At 37.3% G+C, this 22,594-nt stretch overlaps 1 protein-coding gene and 1 long non-coding RNA gene across 3 annotated transcripts in view; one reads left to right on the top strand and one right to left on the bottom strand.

The window, feature by feature from the left end:
* The window catches only part of 5-ht1 (serotonin receptor), a 212,671-nt gene extending 198,033 nt beyond the window's left edge, over positions 1–14,638 (bottom strand). Inside the window, exons 1-2 of one of the 2 annotated variants that reach the window (XM_076777103.1) lie at positions 14,521–14,638; positions 14,229–14,352 (exon numbers count right to left, since the gene is read on the bottom strand). The gene's annotated coding sequence lies outside the window, so the exon portion shown is untranslated. Of the gene's footprint in view, positions 1–13,450; positions 13,693–14,228; positions 14,353–14,520 lie in introns of those variants that run through there. The other variant, XM_076777104.1, reaches the window with a different exon arrangement.
* Positions 14,639–15,324: 686 nt separating this feature from the next.
* LOC143348396 (uncharacterized) lies at positions 15,325–17,125 on the top strand. The gene is made up of 4 exons (XR_013080762.1): positions 15,325–15,388; positions 16,409–16,434; positions 16,743–16,823; positions 17,026–17,125. It is a non-coding gene; the product is annotated as an uncharacterized LOC143348396 (long non-coding RNA).
* Positions 17,126–22,594: the final 5,469 nt, after the last annotated feature.

The raw sequence follows: 22,594 nt of genomic DNA, 5'->3' as shown, positions 1-22,594 counted from the left end.
TGTAAATTTCGGATAATAAATTGGATCCACGATGTCGAACGTCGTAGGCAAGCGTTCCTGTCAGTGTATCGCGGGGAGACTTTACATTAGCATCACATGTCGAAGGAGTCCTGATTGGTGTGGGATATTTTAAGCGGTGGAAGGACTTGAGAGGATACGATTCTATAATTGATGTTTGGAAAAGTTGTGGGATGGTTTTTTGGAGAAGAAAGTGGAATAAAAGTGGAAGGACAATCGGGATTAAGAGGTAATATAACTGTTTGTACCACTTTCCAGGTGATTAGCACGTAATAAAAAATGACTATTTAGAATAACATTAGAATTATCGTTAAAATCAGCAGACCCGAGTGGAATCTTCTCGGGGCACCCGAGCAGCTGATTGACTGATTGATTAATCACTGAACAACGAACAGGTCAGCCATTGTTTGAGAGCCAATAATCCCAGTTGCGACTATCGGATTATAATTATGCCAGCTAACAGATACAGAGGTATCGGTATGGTGAGAATCAAACCGAAGAAATATGTTATGCTTTTTCAATCATAGAATTATCTGTCTTATAATACCGGAGATTTGATAATAGGATTATATTCTGATCGTGAATTTACCAAAGAACGATCTAAATCAACCCTGCGATCAGGAAAAGAAAAGACACTAGAATTTTTTCTGTGACTTTCCATGCTCTTCCATCTTTCTTGTCGGAACGTTCCAGGATTTGATTGGACTCGCTTTGCCAGGCACGCTGATTTGTTCGCGACGACATCGGACGAACGCCAACGCAACTTTTCCGCGTACCTTTGCTCGAGATTCTATCTTTTAAAAGGTCACCACCACCTTTGCGGTGAAAAGAAATAGGAACCTATTTCCGTTTATAAAATGAATCCATCGTGAATCTAACGTTGATCAAATTTTTAACAATTCCATGTTTTGCAGTACTGAAATTCCAATTTTAATATAAAAAAATACAGAATCATGTACGGAAAATTTAACGAGCTCTGGCCGCAAAACTAATGTGCAAATTCCTCAAAATTGTATTCACGGGTCTCCGTATCGCGTGTATACTGGCTATCTATATTTAGATTTTATGATCAGAATGCTGAAAAAATATGATTTTCACCTTACTTTATTTCTATGCAAAAATAGTAAACACAGTGAGGATCAAAACTAATCACACACATGGAACTCTATTCAATGTTTGAATACAGAACGTAAAAATATAGAATACATAATATCATGTACGATACATTCACTTTCTACGAAAAATATTAAATTCGTATTAGTAACACTATTTATTAGATATACCATTTGTATCAAAGTTAATAAAATTTAGTACAAGGAAAACTATTGTATTACTATCCGAAAATTCCCTGATTGAAACACACATATCTATTAATTTCGATAATCGAGGTTCTACTATAAATAGAATAACACAAATAAATACAAGAAATGAAATAGATAAAAATTCCTGTTGCTATCATAAGAACGCAATTCGCGGGAGAAGAATAGATCCATCTCGCGTCGTTAACATCCCCAACAGCGGCAATCTTTATACTTCCTTGCGCTAATTGCGCCACCGATCAACTTACGTGTCCGTAATCAGAAAGTTTTTGTCGGTCTGTTCGCGCGTTTGACGCTTATAAATTTCGCCGGTTGCGATCGTAGTTCCGTTTTAAAACGTTCCACGCCCCCAAAATCGAATTTCCGACCCGGAGGGTATGCGGCCCTGGCTGAATATCGTTTCGGTTAACCGAAAGTTCATTATCCAGATTTTCCATTATCGGATCTCGATTATGACGGAATCTGTCAGCGGCGCCCGACGAACGGACGCTATGTAAAATCCTCCGTGAATTAACGAGATGAATCGCGCGCGTGTAACGTTGAGGGGAGATTTTCGAGCTGATCGTGGTCATGGTTGTACCGTCCCGGAACATTGCGTCTTTTTCGTCAGCGTTCCTCCTCTGTCGAAAGAATGATCGTATCCTATTTTGTTCGACGAATTTTGAATAATCTCTCGAATTCTCTGATCACGAGCTTCCTCGAGACCCTTGTTCTATTTTCAACGTACCCCTGTTCGATGTACACTGATAAAGAGCTTTATTACATCGAAGACGACGCGAAGCTCCGGGCGTCTCGTAATTATGCAGGCAGCCCGACAAACGCACGTTGAATGTATCCCCGTAGCGGAGGGAACGAAATAGTCGACCAAAAACTACACTGTTTTCGGAGATAATATTCGTATCTATTTTCTTGCAGAAAAATAATCGTTCTATTACAAATTTTTTTTTTCAAAAGTGCGTAGGAGTTCGGGGGTATGTCTATTCACCAAAAATAATAGTAACTGACCCCTATAACTAGAAATAATTTTTCCAGAATGATTTGAAATTTCTTAATTTCGCCGAAAAATTTTTCCATCCTCTATTATAGTTATTCAACTTCTTCTTCTTCAGATCAAAGATTTTTAGTTTTACATTATATTATAATTGTACATGCATTTAACTTCACAGGTATAGTTTTATATTTATTATGTATGTTGATACTTTAAAAAAAGCAACATCTCACCTACGTACAGATACGTCTAAAGATGTCAACATATTAGAATATTTACTTTCTTTATAGTACCAAATACAAAGACTATAATTCGGTGGGGTTTTAGGGATAGTCGAAACCACGCACGAAGTTAAACGCGAACTGATACGAATACCAAAGTCTCCCGTGAATCTCGTGGCAAGTTTGTCGCGTCGAACAGCTCGGAGGACGAACAAAGAGGGGTAAGACCAGGTAGATGGTTCAATGGGCTGGAAGCAGGGGGTGTAAACGGCAAGAGGCACGAATCTCCAACTTCTTACCCCCCTCGATGTTCACCCTCAATCGTCGTTCTATCGATACCCCGTTGCGCTGTTGCGTCGCACGATCACCCTTCGTCGAGCGGGCAACGAAACCGTCAAGGGAGCCATTTGCAGCAGCGTACTCTCAGCTATATTTAATGTACAGGGTGGCACACTTAACTCTACTGCGCGGGACGTAAATTTTGCGAGCGACACGCCGTCGAAGAGTTATTGCTGTTAAAATACTAGCACGCACGGGGAAACGACAGCGATTTACTTTTCAGATGCGAGAAACCTTTCGATCTTTCGACAGTACAATTTTTTTCTTGGCGATAAAACTTGGTGGATCATGGAACGGGGTAGCCACAAGTTTCGAGTGAATGCTAAAGTCTTCTTTTCATATCTCTTTTAACAATTTTAATTTAAACTATTCGACGTTGTCGAAGTTTATCATTTTAGAAAGAAACTATTTTGTAGTCATCAAGACTTTGACCCTTAAAGTATCTAAAACTAGACTTCAAACGTTTATAGAATCGCGCCTCAAGCTTATTCCTTGGGAGTAAAAAAAAATAATATGCAATGATAGTAGAAATAATAATAAGGATATTTTTCTTATTAAAAAGAATTGCAAAAACAGCTACAATTTCTAAACACTTGGTGTATTTAATGGACGACAATAAGACCCATCGAAACGCGTTCACCGGACTGATCGAATCTAACGCGACATCTTTTAATGGAACGCAAATATTTTTCGCGAAGAAGTCGACGTTCGTGGAATCCACCACGAGGGATTGGTTCCGGAATTCTCGATGTCTTTCGCGACCGCCGGAAACCATTCGCGATGGAAAGCAAACACGTTCCGAGCGACGACTGCCGCTTAGCGTCGAATTATTTTTGTGAATTATTGTCGTTTGTGCGCGCTGTCGGAAATTGAACCGACAGCGGGGACGATTTACGAGCAATCTGCGAACAAACTTTCGAGCCGGATCGGTCGCTGTAAGTGGGGTTTAAGATCCAACAATGCGAAACCGCCACGGAAAACGGTAAACGCAGGACGACATGGGAACAATGTAAAGCGGGTTTAATTATCGAAATTGCGCCGCTGCAGTGCAAATGAACCAGTTCGATTTATCCTCGCGATTCACGAGTGTTTACCATCTATGCAGTGCTCCATAAAGATCGACAAAGATGCACGATTATAGTTAAAGTGGTGGCTGCATCGTCTGATACAATTATTCGTATCGAAACTTAGGAGTCCTTAATTTTTATCCAAGAAATGAAATGAACTTTGTAAACGACCTAATAGTAATCGTATATGTGTATAGTTTATATAACCGTGCATTACCAATTTCATCAGGAGAAAACCAAAGAAGAAGGGAAACAACGACCCAGTCATTTTCACGATCGTAAAATCGCGACAACAGCAATCGATCTTCTAACCAACTAACTCTTACTCTAGTTGAGAACACAAGTTGTCAGACCTGTCCTTTTCATCAAGTCAACGAGACATTCGATTCCTACTGTTCGATGGTGTTGGGAGAAATGAAATTCACAGTGGACCGAACTATGAATGAAAATTGAGTCGCATCAAAGAATTGCAAACGATGAAAGGTTTTACATCGAGCCGTGTAACTCCATGTAAAGCCTTTTTCCTCGTTTTTCAATCCGAGTTATCTATGAAACGAGCATTTCAGATTCCTGAAAAGGAACAAATGCGTATGGAGCGTCGAAGCAAATTGGCACCAAAATTCCAAAATACGGATACACACGAAATTGGTAAAGAATTCTTTCGTTTCGTTTATAGGATAGATTAAACCAAAAGATTTAATTCAAGCATGTTTTACGATATGTAAACGTACACGCTTTAAAGAATATTTGTATGTAATGTTATCACTTCTTTAATTCCGATTAAGTAATAATGATGGACTATCGACGATCAACTCTATATTTCTTTCTATTGTTTTCCTTTGAGATTTCTGTAGTCTCAAGTCACCGTTGTCTCTGAAGTGTATTGCAACGCGCGAGGAAAGAATGGGATCTATCAGAAACCAAGTTTAGAACGAAGTAAGACAGACGGGAAACAGAACAAATCACTGGGTATAAAAGTTTGCCAGCAGAACGCGTTCGTTCTCGAATTTCTAGCAAACGAGCAATTACGGGGCGCTGAAATAAATAATCATAGCACAAAATGTCCATTTCCATGCGACGAATTGCGCACCTGATCCTCCAACCCCACACTCGTTAGTCCCCCTCCCACTAGTCGACGAATAACGCGCGGACCGCTCCAAGAGCTTTCGAGCTTTATTCATCTGTGGATGAACAAATCGATACCATCGTCTGGAGTGCTGCGATCAGCATTTCATTTCCTTCTATTTAGTCGAACGCTGTAACGAGGGGACGGTTCGGTTATTGGCAAATTGGTCACTTTCGTGATCCCTGCGCCAGCATAGAAACGCGGGCTACGTTGATCACGGTCACATGGAAGCGGAACAAGGGCAACCACCGATAAATAACGACGATTTTATTCGTCCCTTTCTCAAGGAGAATGAATTTTCGAAGCACAGAAATTATGGCTGTATCGCATGTCGAAGGCAATAAAGGCGTTTGACGTGCGAAACCTTTACGGGTGTGATTTATCTTTTACAGCGACCAAAAGGATTAGTTCGCCAGGTGTCCGTTTCGATACGGTTTAGAAGCATCGATTTATAAATCGCGAGGACGACACGGAATCGTCCCCGTAGACGTGTCTCAAAAATGTCAAGTACTTGAACGCCACAAAAGTATTCCAACGATTTATCAAACAAATACATAAGTGAAGATTTTAGTATTTTTTTAAATTTTCAGTAACGTTTTTATCAATATTGTCCCGGACCTTCAAAATTTGTTCTTTTACTGCTGTCCTCGAACTTACTCCACGTTTACTTTATTTCTTGCCAATCATTGCCCAAAAATGCTTCATAGCTCACTGTATAAATAACATACCATAATGTACATCGTTGCACTGGTAAAGTGCAACAGCATCTTTTTTAAAAAAATAGATTTATATATTTCTCTTTGCATACATTGTTTCCCAGAATTTTTCGGCCTAACGCCCCTTAACAAAATTTTGTTCAGGTCAATGGTTGCCTCCCCTCAGGCTACGAACACTCCAATTCTATTATGCATTTAAGGGGAGACAACTACGGTCCCCGAGAGAAAAGTCCAAACCTTCCTTTGTACATTTTTTACAAGCTTAATTATTTGAACAAATACTCGTGAAGTTTCACTGTGAAATACAAAAGAAAGAAAGCGTGATAAATGACCGAAACACACCTTGTATCAATTTTGAACGCGTTTAATTCGAAACCGTGTATTTCGAAATGTCTGTCAATATTTGTCGGCATTATGAACGTTTTGACGTTCAATTTGGATCGTAGACTGTTTATATGCTTTCGACTGATGCTAAAAGAGCAAAATTTTATGTTAAAATATTCGTTTAAAAATACATTCTCGCTGGATTGAGTATTTTAATAATTGGTTGGTGGTTTTCCGTATCTTTTTATTATATTGTGTAATTGTCCAGTTCTCAAATATGCATCTAGTATTTTGTATTATATTATGTTATTGATAATCTCCTAAATGTTACGAATTTATTCTTTAAAAAGCCTTTCTGGAAGAAATAAAATGGATTCAAATCAACAATATACGTAGGTCGGCGCTGTATCTTGTTAAAAATGCATTAAAATCTTATTTGTAACGGGACATCAAGCACGTTGCCACGAAGGGTTACGTAAACTCCAAAAAATGCCAATATCGTTCGTTGTTTAACGTGTTAAAAGGGAAAGAATAATACGGTTCGATAAGACACGTATTGAAAATTTCATCCCAGACACGATTACTATATCTCAACTGATTGTTTGTACTTCTTTTAAGGTGAGAGTACGTGCGTGTATTATCGCGAATGAAGTTTCCGAATAACTAAGCATACCTCGCACGCCAAATTAAACTTGCCCGATTAATTGGAATAAAGTAAACGTTCGCACAATATACTCAAATGGTGTATATACGTAGTAGATACGATGTTATAAATATTTACAATTGGCTGACCAGCGATACACAGTAACTCGCTTTAATACTCGGACACCATGTCTGTTTCTACATTAAAACTCTCGTTGTAGTTAATAAAAAAATGTATTTCACAACATTCGATAAAGTAAACAATGCTAAAATTTGGTATTACGAAAATATTCGGACACATAGCATACACTGTGGTTCATTTACTATAGTATTCTGTCGTAATATTGAAATATTTAATTTAAATATTAAGATTTAACACTTTCCGCACTCGCCAGTAGAGGGCTACGCTCGACCTGTACCTTTCTCACAAGTACTCGACCGACCCCACTGAGTGGCATTTAAATCAGATATGTTTCCAATAAATTTGTGTATACAGAAAGTGGGGTGGTCCTTCGAGAGAACAGTCACGTGCAAGAATCTTACGATATCCAAAAAAAGAAATTCGATCGTGGATAATTATCAGTCTTGTAAATACGATACCAATTTTTACGGCATTAAAGTTTCACGGTTCTTTTCAAGGATACTGTGCACGTATACCCACGGACCGTAACCAGCCATTTCGTCGTGAATCACGAAGGCATAATTTTACGTTCCACTCGTTTCGTGGCGGCACGAAACGCTTTTAAAAACGAATTCGTTCCCATCCCATGACGCTCCGCGGCGAACTTTCGTAATCGTACGTAAGATTTCGCACTCCAAGCCATTATAGTTGGCAAAATGGCAGAGATTGCGAAACTTCCGGGGACCAAGCATCATGCATTTGCAAGCAGCGGAAATCCCTCCGATGGGGCGGGCTAGTTTCTTCCACGGGCGTAAGTTCTCTCGATGCTTTTTAAGTTACGACGCGGGACGGTACGTACGTCGCGACGCTCCAACATAGAGGGAACGACAACACAGGGACGTAAAAAAGCAACGTGACCGAAATCGCGTACGAGCACAGACGTTTCGTAATGCGACGTTAAATTGAAAAATACTTGGAATAACCGTGCCCGGTTTCCGCGGGATCGAAGATAATATCTTCCGTGAATCTTCGAGAACTGGTCCCCTGTGTTTCAACTTACTTCGAAAGAGGCGTTTCGTTCGCTTTTTCGTAAATTCTACACGATTAGTAGCGACAGCCGCGTAAAAATATTCTCTTTCTATTCGGATCGCAAGAAGTTCCAAAAGAAAGCGTGGAAAAATTATTACTGCATTTGTATGGTTGCACAGTTCACGAATTATGGTGAAACAGATACCTCTATTGTTTTAAAGATCTATGTTGATTACATTTATTTCCTTAACACTCGGTACGCCCAAGAAAAATAATGAGATGAATACAGCAATTATAAAAGACAGTTTTACTCTTAGAATTCTCTTTAAATTCTTTGCCCTTTGATATCTCTGAATGTTTCCCTTATCACGGGCACGTCTCGCATCTCAATTTACTTGAATTTCCTCTTCTTCAACTAGTTCTCTCTTGCATTTTCCAGAAAAAACATATATATATAAATTATCTATCTTTTGGGCTGACAAATTAGAAATCCTTGTTAATATACGAATAATTTTAATATGGAACTACAACTGGCTAGATAGTTCGCATTTATAGTGGTCAGGTCGCTGTAATTTATCAAGATAATTAAGCTCCGTTAATTCAACTGGCGGAAGAAACGTAGATCACGTTCACTTCCTAGCAATTTGTTGACTCATTAAATCTGCCCGCTTTCGGACGTCTTTACGTTTGGACGTGCAATCTCGTTCGTACTATGTTATTATAAATTTTATTTAGTACCAGTAAACGTCACTTCTTGCTTCCCGTTTTCTACCCCTACGGTCTTTTGTTTGATTTTCAGAGCTTCTTACATTTTACATTCAGCGTTTATAACGCATTAGATTCCAAGCCGATTTCTTAAAACTTTCCTTGGGCACCGCTCCAGTTATCTCTGTAATTTATATTTTTAACTCAATGCCTTTTTAAGAGCCAAGATTTTGGAAGAGTCATTGAATTTTTACAGTACGTTATTCATAGTCGAATATCACATTTTAGAAAATGCCACAAAATCGCGAAAATGGGAGACGGTCTTGTTTATTCACATGGGGGTGATTCTCATACTTTTCGAGATGGCTGACATTGCCCTCCTCACTTTTTTATGAGACGCAATCATATGCTAAAATACTGTCATACACAGTTGTGTCATTAGTACAGAGTAATTAAATGTTTATGAACACGTATTTATAATTCCTAAACTTTCTCCTTTATTACCGTGTACACGAAATTATCATTTGTTGGGGTATCAAATGGATTTAACAGCGTTGTTGTTCCTTCCGCTTTCCTACATCCTGCACACCTGAAACACGGACCGAAAGCCGCGCAAAGTGGTTCGTTTGCTCGTGGACATTACGGACCGATTACTCAGAGAAACTGTGTCGGTGCGAGAGATCACGTCGCCGTGGTGGAATTTCCCTCGGCACCGGAAAACTGTCGGAAAAGTATTCCCGTATTAATTTTCAAGGTGCATGGCTCAATTTTTGCCGGTCGTCGAGGTCCACGGGCGACGAGACGATCGTCGAAATCGCCGAGAGGGAAAAAGATTACGAAGAATAGAGAATCCATCTGGACGGAATCGCGTTTTCTCGGTTCTAAACTTTTTGTGTTCCGACGATACGAGAGACCATCGGGAAGTGAAGAATTTAAATATTTCATCTTCGAAACGGCGAAAACGCAAATGACCGAGGCGAACGGCTGGTTCCTCAAGAACGAGAGCCAGCCTCCACCGTTTATTTGCGAAAAAATGATCGCTCGGCGAGATTTTTCTCTCGTCCCGCCCCCTGTTTCGCTGTGGATTCTTTGAACTATTTCTTTTCTCTTCGAGGAAAGTCTCGATAAAAATTGTTCTGGGATGAATTTCGAGCGAAATCAATTTTTATTATTGATAGTATCGATTGAACTTCTTTGGACGTCAATGTCTGAAATATGTATCGTATAAGTCATGTAATTGTATCAATTTCAATATTAAACATGGATAATAAAATGTAATATCGGTATTTCGCAGCTAAATTTTTTTTTGGCGTCATGAAACTTGATTACGATTCTTTACAGAAATAATATTCCAATTTTAAGGGATTAAAATTTATTCGTGAATAAAATGTACCCGTTTCTGCTACCCGGGTCCATTGTGTCGGAACGTCTATAGCGTGATCGCGACGATCGAGATTATCCTGGTCCGGATAAGTAATAACGCGCCGGAATTAAAAATTATCAAAGAGGACTGATTAACTTTGTTCGTTCGAGACGTTCCGAGAGACCATCCAATTCAGCGAGGGAGGAAATAAAGTATGGCGAACTTCCGAACGTGAACCCGGTCGAGTTAATGCCCTCCTTTATAAGGCGCAGATTATCGCGACCGGCCACCGGGAAATGCGCTTCTGAATCACCCTAGAGAGATCGATTAATTTGTGGGAACGTCGAGATTCGCGCCACCTGGACAATGCTGGACAAAATGTAATCTGATTATTGATTAACGATTATGATTGACCGTGCAATCAAGCCAGTGATTAATGATTATGGTTACTGGAGTAATCAGTAGTCACGATTAATGATTAACACAAGCGATCAAAGGAAATGCAACCACCCAACATGATTATCTCACTCGTCGTTGGTTACGAAATAATTATATATTTTATTTTAATCGAATCAATAAATTACTAATGGTACGTTAATAACGATAAGTAATATTTATCTGGATTAACACAAGTGTTAATAAATTATGGCATAAATAAGTTTGGTTGCAAGTATTATGTAAACAAGTTGCAAGATTAATTGAGTGAATGTAATTCTGTACTTTGTTAATAAATGAAAATAAATACTTAATGTATTCGAACTTACATACGTCACAATGATATATTGAAAAACTATATTTCGAAGAAGGCTTCGTGTAATATTTCGATAAAGAATACTTTTAGAAACATTTAAATTGCACTCATTTTTTTATAACGTTTACAGACTTTGTAAAGTTGGAAGCTGCTTGAAATAATTTACGCTCTTCTCGCGGCGAAAGCTTCTTGGAACGTTCTGCACGCTTCTTTGCGCCATAATTTCAACGTTTGATAACAAAGTTTCCAATAACGCTCTTCAAACATCCAACTTTTTTGCAATGTATTCGTAATCCTTTGCCTTCATTGTGTAAGACTTCGATCATAGCTTTTCCCCCGAAAGTTGTGTTCCGCGAACCACTTCGGTATAAAATTATTATAAACAACACTCCCAACGACTAACGATATGTAATAAGGGAAACAGAAAAGAACACAAAAAAAATTCTTGAATGTCTAAAAATCAATATTTCTACAATTAAATATAATGCACGTTTAAATTATCACGATTTTTTAATTGTATGGACTTTTTTACTACACACACGTATTATATTTATCTAGATACAATCGTTATATTCCAACGACGAAGTCAGTAGAATAATGTTCGGGGGAAAAATGTCATTTTTGTTAAAAGTGACGTTTCAAAATTGCACGTTCCAAAACGTTTGATTTTAAACAATTTTGATGAACTCCACCCACATTTCAAAGAACAAAATTCGTCGATAAAAAATTGAATTCAATACATTTGCCCGGCTTCGTTGTGAAAAACACGTATTAGCAAAAACCGTTGGAACATATTCTGTGTGCGTACGAGTCACGCGTCAAAACGTGAAAATAATGCCTGCTGGTGCCAGATTGCAAAAGTTAATCCATTATCCTCTGATTTTTCGTATACGTAAAAAACAGATGCTATTAAATATGCATTGTGACGTGTCGAATTAATTTTGCAGCATGAATAATTGCAAACATTGTCTAAATTTTGTGCCTATTTCTAGAAAATTGTAAAAAAGCATTGAGTAATATCTGTCGTCGCTAGACAAATATTAACAGATTTCATTGATAGAATTTGGAACATTTATTTCGAATATGTAAAGAAGACTTTAGAGTGTACATTATTACACCAGTAACGAATTGTTCATGTAACTGGTACTACATCAAGTTACTTGAAAAAAGGAAATAAATATTCTTTATTTATTATTTGCACAATTCACACGCAAAATACCATGATCTGTCATCGTTTGTACCTCGTCTCTTTATTCCTCTTCCTTTTTATGTAATATACTCGTAATAATAACAAAATCGTATCATTATTAAGAGAAATTAAAATCAACGAGTGTAAATTCATTTTGCAATATTATCGACTTTTCGATTTAGTTCCTTATTTACTCGACAATTACTTTCGTATGTAACTTATATTACTTTGCATAGCCGTGTTTGCTTTGTTTTCTTTTCTTCTTCCTCCATTCTCTCTACTGTATTTCTTTCTGTATCAAAAGGTTCATCCCGTATAAATAAATCCAATTAAATTAGCCCGAGACGCGCGAAATATTCCAATAAAAGGAGACGATCGCTTCAGCGAAAGTTCATATTTCAATACGTCTAGGTGTAATAGTCGATATTCGATATCTGCTCACGCGGACGAAACTATCCCTCGTTCCAAAAGAGAAGAACGATGTTGCGCTGAAACTTTTTACTGTCAAAAAATGCACGTTCTTTTTGTGGCCATTCGGAACCGCAGAATTTCACGCCGACTATAAAACGCTCTTGCGACGGAATTTCTTCAGAAAAAAATCGGTTTTTGGACACTGTATCGTAGAAAATTCCAAAAAATGTCGAAACGAACATTTTGTTAGTTTTAATTTATTTCCATGTTACTTGTACCCTCAAAAATTGTTTCAGTTACAAATGCTAATGTATATTAATTACATTATGTAATGCACAGGAAATTTTAGTGACATTTCTGTAAAACTGTTGGCCCGTAAAAGAGTAAAGAATAAAAAAATAATTCTTTCCTGATTTCCTTAATCTTATTACCTTACGAAAATGTTAAAATCTATTTATTTGATGTGTTTATTCTAATGTTTTATCAATAACGAATTTTCAGGTATTTCTCAGCAGAGAACTTTACTGAATTTAAACATCAAAATGTTAATAATGCCTAACGAAGGCTATCAAATTTGTTTTCTTTAATTTTTCAGACTAAAGAACGCAAATGTGCTATTTTCGCGATAAAACGTCGTACGGTTGAGTAGACACGATCGGTTAAATATAACTTGTTGTGGAACAAACCTCGATCGATTGACTGTTGTACGTCTACGCGACTTGCAGCTGCTCCTCGATAAATTAATATATTGGAGCTATTTGAAATTGATAGATCATGGACTATATGACTCGTGGTGTGTAAAGGATATTTTCGATACACAGGTTAACTTGTAATGTAACTTGATCCTTTGTGTCACAGTTACATTCGAAACGATCGGAAAGTAAATTCAAATAGAAATAAAATGGAATTGTTACGTTTGCTACGATAACTTTTTAAGTATACGAATACACAAAATGAATCGCCTTAAATTATTTACAATTTATTATATGAGCAAATATTTGAAACAAATGTCAATATATTAAACATTGCTTACATTAAAAATAGTTTGATGAATATTTTAGCGATTACTGATTCTAAAAATCAACTTCTAATCACAGTCAAGCAAATTAAATTTCAATTACCGTTAAGACGTTGATGCACTATTGTATATTTCACTGAAAATCAGATGCAGCGAAGTACTTGCTCTCCCACTCGAATCACCGTGTGTATTTCGCGTTCGTTCCCCGCGTTTAAGCTCAAAGAATGATAAATAAAGTTCACCGTCTTGAAAGAGATTGCGATCAGCCCGTTTAGTACGAGATAACGAAATTATCGTCTTTTTTCTTCTTCACCGCGCGCTACGCAAGACAAACGCGGGGGAAAATTTGTGATATCTCGTTGTACAGTCAGCACATGCGATCCTCACGCGCCACGGCATGTTACTAAATTGTACTTATTTATTTCAGCCACGGTAACCGGTTAACGAGCGTATTACTTTGAGCCTGCGAAACTTCTGGCGCGCGAAATCGCGGTAATTTCACGCCCACGCGAGCTGTTACGAGGCCTGAAATTTCGAGCGCATTGTTTGCGTCATCGACTACGATCTTCTGCAAATTCTATTAACGATAACAAGTGTTTTCGGCAAATACTTCGCCACGTTTCACACGATTTCCTTTGTGCGACGCATATACAAATTTTATAACCGAGAATTAGAAGAGGACAGAATTCCATTAACAAAATTTCGAATAAAAACATTGTATCGCGATTTATACGCAACTTTTATTCCACTGAACGATTATTCAATTTAGTTTGTATCCATTTAGTGTAAATAAGGATTTTATTCTGGAAATCAGACGATCAATTCCATTTTGAATAAGACTTATATGTCAGAAAAGGAACAATAAACTGTTAGTAACTCACCAATCGTTGACTACGATGACATAACCTCTACGACGACAACGATGCTGGTGCCCAGTGAAATGCATCAACAAAGTCGTCTCCATGGTCCTGTTGGTTTCCAGAATGTAAGAATAAGATTCACAGACTGTAAAGTACAAGAAAATAATTATAATCTACCATACAAATTACAGACATTTCATAATTTAATATAAAAGATACTACGTTCAAAACTAATCACAGGTTATGCATAATTTAGATAATTTTAAACCATTTTTTTCTAAACGCGTATAGAATAAAGTAGAATGATACTTACATTTCATATTCGTAGACTTTTGCTCAATATACATTATTCTTCAATGATGCACTGACTCTAATATCGGTAACGAGTAGAATTTTTCAAAATTAAAGAGAATATTAAACTAACGCGGCCAAAAATCAAATACGGCGAACAAATGAATTGAATATCTAAAGCAAAGAGAGCCACGATGCTCTGGACGAAATTTACAAACGCGCAATATACATTGAGTCGACCTCGCGTATAACCTAAAATGTGAACGTCACTCTACTCGAAGCCACTGTGCTTCGAAACACAATAACCTATACTACAGAACAACCACTGATTTTACCAACCGCATTGCACGCGGTCATCAAAGTTTCTGAAAAAGAAAATTCAGATTAAAGGTAAGAAACAATTAAGTAAGCACACAGACCTGTCCATTTATCGACTTAAAGATTCGACTGATTTTATAATAGAAACGTATTAATACGAAACTAAATCGCCAACAGAGAGTGCCGAAGAATACTAGTAACGATTAATTAAACGAGAAGCCTGTCATCGTACTTCACCACACAAGTTTCCAGAGAACGAACTAGGAGCAGATCCGAACACGTTTACCGCGCGAATTAATAGGAGGGGAGTGGGGTGAGGTAGTCACGTAGTCCAACACAACGTCTCGATTCCCGGTGTGTATTTCTGAAAGAAAGGTTAAACTTTATATCTCGAATAAATGAAAATAAACAAAATAAATATATAAAATAAATAAAATAAGTACAAAAAGATATCAGACAAACAATTAATCTTACTGATTTATCATCGATATACTTTCGTGACGTCACAATGGAAAGCAGCCGGTCATTGGCCAGCTCGAACATCGAATATCGATCTGTTATTGGTTGCATAAGTATGTAACTAGATAGATTGAAATATATTAATTCTAACTATAGAAACATGTAATATGTAAATGTTAACTTTCAATCTAAATTTCACTTTCAATATGTAGAATGCACAAAAATATTAACCTGTACGATGCTTATATTTTATTTCGTAGGACCCTGACTCTCACTCATTTACTGTTCTAAACTGCTATTCGTTAATGTCTATTTCTTATGCGTTGTAGAATAATTTTTAAGAGTGATTTTATTCTTACCATTGCTAGCATTGCTAACGCGAGACAGTGTTCCGATACAGTTTCTTTTGTAACTCAATCCGGCTGTGTTTATATCCTCGATCGCCGGTCTCTCGACTTCACCTTGGCGCTGGGCTCACGAATTCCTTGTCCACGTGACGCGAGAAACTAAGCACTGCTTTACACGACTACACTATACATTATCTGTGCCCTTAATCCGTGTGTTACGAAAAAATATTGGTAGTAGAAACCTATGCTTCGTTTATGCTCGTACTACAAACTGGTAAGCAAGAATCAAGAAAAGTAAATCTAGTGAGAATTAAAACAAGTAACTTTAGAAAATATATTATATACAAAAGGAAAGTTAATATGAGAAACTGAAAGTTCTAAAAGTTAATATTTACACATTATATATTTCTATGGCTAGAATTAATATATTTCAATCTATCTAGTTACTTATGTAACCAATGACAGATCGGTATTCGATGTTCAAGCAGGCCAATGACCGACTGCTTTCCATTGTGACGTCACAAAAGTATATCGATAATAAATTAGTAAGTAATTAATTATTTATTTGGTATCTTTTGGTATATTTCATGAATTTATTTTATTTATTTTCAGTTAATCGAGATATTAAGGTCTAAGCTTTCCTTCGGAAATATTCAACGAGAATCGAGACAGTGGGCCACCTGACTACCTCACCCCACTCCCCACTTCGCACCCAATAATCCGCAACGGTTAACGTCTGCTATGCTTTGGGCTCGTCATTCGTACTGAAGAAAGTGATGCAGTAAGATGCTAACAGTTTCGCGTCTAATAAGGTACGTATATACTCTTAACCTATTAATATCTAGACGCTTCTATTCGCCAGTATTACTGTCCGTCAGTCTCTATTGTTGCCTTTATTCAATGTTAGTACATTTCTATCATAAATTTAGTTGATATTGTAAAAAAAGGTTACATCGATTTTCCGCTTTCTTTTTCGACATCTAACCGATGTCAATTATCATTATATCTTTAAACTACTATCTCTTACAACATATTTCGGGTTTAATTATTGTTTGATTGTTATACAGATACATTTATTTTAATACATTCGATCGTAATTTGTATTTTATTTCTATTGCAGTTTCTGATTGCAAGTCAAGTTCAAGAATGGACGCCATGTTGTCTGGAAATATCGATCGACAGAATTTCACACGGATTATTGGTAAGAACTAACCTATTATTACAAGTGACATACATATTCATATTTATATATTTTTGTTTTCTGATCGAATTATTTGTTGTACGTACGATGCATAATTATATAACAGGTGTTACAATTGGAAAAGGAAAAATTCAATCGAGCTGTTTCTTGTTTCTGTAGAATTTAAAAAATTAAGAGTTACATTTGCTGTTTCTTTTTACAGAGACTTCTTCAGATGACTTCACTGTTGTCTTCGTTGCTGACATTGCTGGTGACTTCTACTTGACAACATCGTCGTCCGGGTATTTACATACATTCTACAATCGGTGAGTCGCATGCTATTTTGTTTCCTCTGGTCCCCAACCATGTTGTAGGACGAAAAATCCGAATCGATAAAGGGGACTAGTTGTATACGTAGTTTTTTTTGCAAGTACAGTGACCGTAGGTATTTTTCATGCCCATGAGTAGTAACAATATGATGTATTGTTATATTTTTTTAGTTCAGGCTAGGGTCTTCTTGTGCTCGCGTTTTTTAATGTAACAAATAAATGCTGCCCATTAAAATAAATAGTTTTTATAAAATATATTAAATATTTATACAGTGAATATTTAAATTAACTTTATATTAATTATATGATTCAGTAGAATATGAATGCCAATTACTATGTCATTATACAATAACTTTTATAATATTAATTAAGTATGAAATTTTTCATTTATAATTAATTCTGGTAATATTATACTATATTGCATATATATTATTAAATATTAATCGTCCCCTTAATACATCATATGATGTATTTTCTGCGCAAGAAGACATTTCGCGACTGGTAAATTTTTGAGTCAAAGTAACATGCATTGTATATTATTCTCATGTTTTGAAAAATTTACTTTGACGACAGAATCGACCAAGGATAGTTGAATATTTTAAATAATAATTTAATAAATTTATATTCAATTTTCAAAGTAAATTATTTTATCTTAAAATCTTTATTAAAGTCTTTCCTTTTAAATTAAAATTAATATTGCAATCACAATAACTTTCTTCAATAATAATATTTTTCAAGATTAACGTATTTTGATGATGATATATTAGAAATGACAAGTCGAATCATTTTAACCAAGAATGGCATTAGAAATACCGTTTAGTTACACTGTAATATTTTTTAACCATTCTTTTTAGTCAGGATTTTCAGGATAATTTCCGTGTTCGTTGCCTAAACTCACCTAAGTGCCCAGGTGCTACTTGCGTGAGTGAAGGCAATGGGCACAATGACTTAGTTTATAACAATTTTTAATAACATACTATATGTGCGACTGACATTGCGCTAGTGTATCGTGCGCGACGCAATTTCCACAAGTGTGTGTTTGTGGTTAGGCTGTGGAATTGCGTCGTTTTAAAAGTTCAGCATACAAATAAGCATACAAATAAAATTCTATTTCGTCTTGCACATATTTTTTGCATACGCGAAGATCATAGTACAAAATATTTAATGAAACATAAACGACAGTTGGTTTCTTGATCTTGAAAAACGTAATGAAGAAAATCGATTACGATTATTAATATAGTACATTTTATCAAAGATTCTCTTACTTGAAAATAACGTAATATTTATAACATAAACACGCAATGGTCACTAGTCTTCGTTAGTTGATTTCAGGATTTGGTACGTACCCTTAGAGTGTGAATGTTTGCAATGTTCGGGTGTCGGAGGAACCCCGGGGCTTCCTCTCTAGATTAGGCTCTTGCGCCCGAACATTATGCGTGAGAACCGTGGAGTGTTTGTTTGCGAGAATGCGTTTTGCAACTTCTTAAATATAGGGTTAGGTAGGTAGGTCACTTAACTTCTGGTATGCGTGTGTTAAATCTAAGTAGGTAGGGTCAGGATAGGGCTGTCACAGTCTTTTCTCGGGTAGGCATTTTTTCGCGTGGCAGCCCTGGAAATTCCTGTAGTTCGATTTGGAGAATTGAAACGTTATCCGATCCGAACGAATTGTACCGTTTGTGTTGGTTTAACTTTCGATTCTTGGAATCGCGCGGCTTCACAGTCGCTCTTCGCGCTCGCGGTCGTGGTTAGCTCCCCTCGAAACGTTCGTTCGGCTCGAGTTTCTTCACAGCTGTTCCGATAACGATTTTTAGAATTGTTTGAGGACTGCGTATTGCACGGAATCTCGAGCCTAGGCTTAAGTTTCAGGCTTGGGCAGGGCCGCCCGAAGAAAGAAGAGGCCACGTGCCGAAGAGGCCCTGACAAATTGTCTCAAGAGCGGGCTGCAACGAATGGCTCTTCATCTTCATTTTCGGATGAGGTTGGATAGTCATTGCACGTTACTACTTTGTCACTGTACTTGCTTGTAGTTGTAGTTCTTGTAGCTTTTCAGATGGTACTTGCACTTCAACGTCCACTATTTTTTTTATCGCGTTTACATTCAGGATAGCGTTGCGAATAATTTAAACTTATCGCGATTTCTTTTAGCGTTGCGAACGATGAACTTTTTTCGCGTTTGCTTTTCAGGGTAGCGTCGCGAACGAGAATCGATCGCGGTTTGTCAATAGTGTTGCGAAATATAAATGTTAGTCGCGTTTTTTTGTCTAGGTAAAGTTGCAAATACATAATCGCATAATTCCATTTAGCGTTGCGAACAACGAGAATCTTTCGCGTTTCCTTTCAGAGTAGCGTCGCGTACCAGCATTGATCACGGTTTGCAGTAGTGTTGCGAATAGCCACCAATCGCGATTGGTTTTGTTGCTAGTACGATAAATTTATCGAGTTGATTTGAGCTAGCGTTGCGATATTGACTGATCGCGTTTATTTTGATGTAAGCCCAAAGTACCTCCTCCAGCATCACGAAGCAGCCGAATTAGTCCCAGAAGCTGGGATTCTCTGCAGCCTGAGACGGTTGTACTAGATATTTGAAATTAGCGTTGCATAAATCCTGTCGGAAATTCTGACGTTTATTCCGGGTTCTTGTTTGCAGACGTGAAATTTGTAAGTTTGACATATTGACTTGCCAAATGTTTGCGTTTCTATGGTTGCTCGCCGATCGATTGATAAATATAGTTTGCTGGTTCAACCCTCACGATGCTGCGACGGTTAATGACCGCTCGGTTGATCAGGGTGCATGCGATGAACATTAGAGGCATGTGTGGGACTCGAGGAATAATCTCAAAGAAGTTTATATCTACTCTTTTTCTAATTATTGTTCCGTAAAATTTTTAATATTGAAAATATTCCTAGAATAAATTTTCTTGGAACTTGTGAACCGAAAGTATTCAACTTGTAAATTCGTTCGACTGATTCTAAATTGAATTCAAATCGAAAGAAAATGATTGTAAAATTATCAAATTAGAAAATCGCCTCTTTCGGTAACGATTCTGAAATACAAACCGAATAAATTAAATGGAATCGTGTCGTGGACTGTTTCTCTTGAAAGGGCCAATAGCGTGGACCGATTGAAAATCACTCGTTGGACTAACGTGGCTAACGTATGGTCGACTGTTTCGACTGTTCCTGAGGGTCAGGTCCATGTAGCTCAGGGCGATGATCGATAAGCCTAGATTCAAAACTGCTTTCGCCGTATTTCGTTTCCTGATTGAAACAATAAATCATCGCTCACCCTGAGAGGTCGAATCGTATTAACAGTCGTTCGCTTTTAGACCCGTGAAATAGACCAGCCTGGAACAAGCGGACCGAAAAATTGTTCCCCTACGTTCAGCCTTTGACGGTGAAAAGTTCCTTCGTGAGCGAAATAATTGGAAACGCGGATGCATTCATTGACTGACACGCGACAGTTCGCGCGTTTGAATTTCGAAATAAATATTCAGCGGAATATGCGTCGTGGCTACCGTTGATTTTCGTTTATTACGAGTAGCGTATCGTATTCTATTATACGGGAAACAAAAAGTTGGTTCCGAAAGGAAATACGAACTTTTCTTAACGATTTTCGATCCCAGTTTCCGTTCCACTTTCAGGGACAGACCAACGTAACGGTTATCAAAACTATTTTTTGGCGATATTACGTCATTCGCGTATCTCGTCTCGCTGCAACCAGCAGCTTGTTTACGATGAACTTTTCACTCCTCTGGCATGTATAACATTTCATTTCCCATCGATGTTCGGTGGGAGGAGCGTTATCGGGGCTCAATCGAAGATTCCTCGATCCGACATGATTTCTCGAGGCGGGGGCGCGATGCAGTTGGGGACTATAAATCACGGAAGACTTGAGGGTTCAGGAATATACCGATAGTCCAGCTACCTACGCGAACTGCTACGAGTTATACGGGCCGACTGTAAATCACACTTCATACCGATACGGTTAATATAGAGTGGTCTGGCACTGTTGCCTATGAAAAGAGAAATTCTGTTCGTACGCTGAACGGAAATTCTGTTCGTACTCTCGCGAACGCTCGTCTGATCGATACGTCTGGATTAAAAATTATTCTCTGTCCGTAGTCGCCTATGTTCGAAATAATAAATCACGATCGGCTGGATAGCTCAGATATTCACAGATTCTGGATCCTCTTCTTTCTTCGCGTTAAGTATTCTCGTCGAAACGTTTGTTTCTTTCTTGTATTCTTATCCGGACTTATTTCATTCTCGGACGATATTTTTACTTTACGCGTGCATGAAAAATCAGTTCGATCAGTCTATTAGTTCCCATGATACGCCAATCATTTTGAAAAATGTTATATTTCGGGATACGGTAAACTGTACTGAACCACGATTCTTAACGTGTCTGTCCATAAACCCTAAGGGGATAGATAGATTTCTGGCACTTGGCAAACTTGCGTAAAGATATATTAAATATTTATTTTCGTTGCATACATTACATTGAAAAATATTGATTTCACCTTTCCAATACGTTGAAATTACAATAGGTATTAGATTATAATAAATCTTTCTAAGCTGTCGATACGATAGAGAAGGGTAGATGCTGTCGCCTTAGCAAACTTTCAAACGCTGGCGGAAATGTTTTATGAACGTGGAAGTGAAATTTAAAAGGATCTACAAATTTCACCAAAGAATACTATTTAAATCCAAGTATTTCTTTTTAGGCTCGATATTATTCAACGGAGGTATGCGAAAATAAATGTCTAATTTGATCTCGGAGAAGAAGTCGAAGTTTAAAACTTTAAGATTATTTAAAAGACTATTTAAAGATTAAAAAAAAGATTATATAATGAAGATTAACATGGCCAGTTGGAAAAATATCTACGTGCTACTAGTATCAATATGTTTTATAAAATTTTCGCGTGTTTTCGTTTGCAATTTTCACCAAATTGTAAGTTGCAAAAGAAGAAGGTGTATAAAAAGAAAAATTGTATTCATTAAATTTCTCTGAAAGACGTCTGACCAGAGGGCAAAAAGGTTACGGGAACCTTTTATTATATGTCTTAAGGCTATTGCTACGAGAAAAATAATCCTTTCAGCATAACGTTTTTAAAACTCGAAACTTTAAGAAACATGTATAACGATGATTAATATTTCTCCAGCGAATTTTTTTTCACTTCAAACTAGACAGACATCTTTAGAATCGTGTCACAGCTCTTTCGACGTAGACGAAATTAATGGAGTCGCCAAACGAAACCATTCCGCGTAGGGATCAAGGAAGTTCGCTACTCTGAGGCAGTGCTCTCGTAATATTCCGCCCGGTAAACAGACCCTTTGAACTTTATTAGCCGGGCAAGGCACTTTCAGCTTTTTAAATCGGCTCGTCGCGCTCGACCTCCCGTTCATTTATGCTCAGAAAATTTGTTTTGAAAATTATACCCCGAAAAGCGATTTCTCCGCAAC

The sequence above is a fragment of the Colletes latitarsis genome, chromosome 11 (genome assembly GCF_051014445.1).
Source record: "Colletes latitarsis isolate SP2378_abdomen chromosome 11, iyColLati1, whole genome shotgun sequence".
NCBI classification, from domain to species: Eukaryota; Metazoa; Arthropoda; class Insecta; order Hymenoptera; family Colletidae; genus Colletes; species Colletes latitarsis.
The sequence above is the reverse complement of the archived record's forward strand: the minus strand, read 5'-3'. Positions and strand labels throughout refer to the sequence as shown.